Raw genomic sequence first — 2,722 nt, 5'->3', positions numbered from 1 at the left:
TTACTAAGACTCCGCTGTCCGTCCGTCCGTCCGTCTAGGCTGTATCTCACGAACCGTGATAGCTAGACAGTTAAAATTTTCACAGATGTATTTCTGTTGCCGCTATAACAACAAATACTAAAAACAGAATAATATAAAATAAAGATTTAAGTGGGGCTTCCATACAACAAACGTGATTTTTGACCTAAGTTAAGCAACGTCGGGCGGGGTCAGTACTTGGATGGGTGACCGTTTTTTGCTTGTTTTGCTTTATTTTTTGTTGATGGTGCGGAACCCTCCTTGCGCGAGTCCGACTCGCACTTGGCCGGTTTTTAGGATTTGTTGTTATAGCGGCAACAGAAATACATCATCTGTGAAAATTTCAACTGTCTGTCACGGTTCGTGAGATACAGCCTGGTGACAGACGGACGGACGGACGGACGGACGGACAGCGGAGTCTTAGTAATAGGGTATTTACCCTTTGGGTACGGAACCCTAATAAAAGCTTGTAATATACCTGCGTGGGGTGCGTTGAGACAAGGTTAGTAAAAAATAATACAGATTTTTTATGGAGAAGAACATTTATTTCAACATTACACAATTCATGTGCTTATGCGTTTTTTTTTTGCTTAACAAGAAAAGAATTAAGATTACTTTATAATTTCTGCTCAAGTTCCTGTCAAGTTCTTACTGAATTGTCTATTTCTCAGTTGTTATATAACATTTCATATCAGAATAACTTAAAAATAATATCATACTTTAGCACGGGATTACAATGTCACCGCTTTCTCTCTATCACCTCCGATCTACAATATTGCAATATTATCTCGGAAAACCAAGCTTACTTCGATAAGTAGTGTTGAGTATAAATAAAAAGAATGAATGTTAAAAACGAAAGTGCATCAATCGATAATACTTACAAACAAATTTCATTCAATTCGGAATTCATTAAAATCATTTGTAAATGTAAACTAGATACGATTTTGTTTTAACATGAGTTATGGTGTATTACTGAGCTAACTAACCGTTAATTCATACTGTGATAATAGCATAATCACTACACGTATTACACTGAAAAAAGTCACCATAATTTAGCTTAACATAAAATGAAGCATATAATTGAACATTGGTTCAACTGACTACATTAAACCCACGAACATTAATTATCCGAAGTTACAACAATGCTATAACTAAGTAATAATCAAATAAAATCTAAAACTATGATCGACTTATCCCAGTTTAAGCTAGATACTCAGAATTACTATAATAAATGAATAGATGATATAAAGGGATGATTTAATTAAAACAAATGTTAATATCAAAATGCGATTTGATTTTAAATATTATTTGTGTCATATCGTTCAGTCATTTCTATCATAAAAAAAGTACTTCGAGTTGCACCAAGCTAACTCTGCATGGCATTTGTAATGAATGACCAATTGACAATATCGTCATTAATGTCAAAATTCTATGAAAGTATCACGTTTATAATGACACTCTCACTTTGTTCTATTCAAGTCGGTGCAAAGTTAGCTTAGACGGACTTTGGTAACAAATCAAAACACACAGGACTTAAAAATAGTGGAATAATCTAACACGGAAGATTCATACCCCACTCGCTACGCTGATTTCTAACTTTACTAAATATACAATCTATCAATTTCTGTTTGGCACCGTATAACATCCAAAATATAGCATTTCGTTCATTACAACTTTAGTACAAAATTGTCCGAAAATAGTGCAATATCAGTCAAAACCTCACAAAATCAATACGACCAGTCACACTCTAGTACTGTCTCCTCAAAGACATAAAACATTAAACTCTTACACCCTTGTGTATTTATCAATAGGGTTTTCATTTGAATAACAACGGCCATTTTTAAAATTCACGATGATATCGGTGCCTTAACCTCGGTGACGCAACGATGTGAATAAATGACTTATAACTAGTCTTACTTTTTAAACAAGCTGGATACGAAACAATAACATAATGTATACGACAGTAAAAACGAGACATTCGATACAAAATGTATATGCACTAAAAATATACCTGCGCCGAAAGCACGGTTTCAACACTTTTGTAAGTTTGAATGGGTTCAAATTTTGCGTCCGTGTTCGCTAGATATAGATAGACAAAACTGCAAGTTCATAATTATATAATTATTAAATATAAGAAAAATAAAAACGGGGCTTTGGCGCAGACCTTTAGATAGCTCCTGTGCTTGCGATCATGCGCTGATAATACTAGCTTGCATCATTATTGTAGATAAGCCAGCTAATTAAATTACGTGTTTACTTTAGATCGAATGACCTTCATACGAGGAAAACTACTAGAATGGAAATGGAAAGATCTGACCGGCGGTGTACTTATCAGACAAATATAATAGTGTGATTATCAATGGACTAATTGCTCTCATTTCAAAAACTTCTTTACTGTAATAGATAGGTATATTTTTTAAATACAGCGTAGCGGGACCTAAGGATGGTATTCCACCTATCCAATTTATTCGTCCAACGTGCATCGCGTTTCACATTTCGTTTAACGAGAGAGCGAGACGCGATCACATCGGACAAAGAAATTTGACAGGCGGAATACCACCCTAAGGAAGGAGGCTCTCGTCACGATTTTTTATATCCTCATAATGATTATTTTAAATTCGACTTTCCGTCTACAAAAGGGTCACTCGATACACTAATTTTAAAGCTTACGAATCGATTTACGAGGAAATAAGGTTGACGAGAT

Source organism: Cydia amplana, chromosome 10 (assembly GCF_948474715.1).
Source record: "Cydia amplana chromosome 10, ilCydAmpl1.1, whole genome shotgun sequence".
NCBI classification, from domain to species: domain Eukaryota; kingdom Metazoa; phylum Arthropoda; class Insecta; order Lepidoptera; family Tortricidae; genus Cydia; species Cydia amplana.
Note: the sequence above shows the minus strand (reverse complement) of the source record.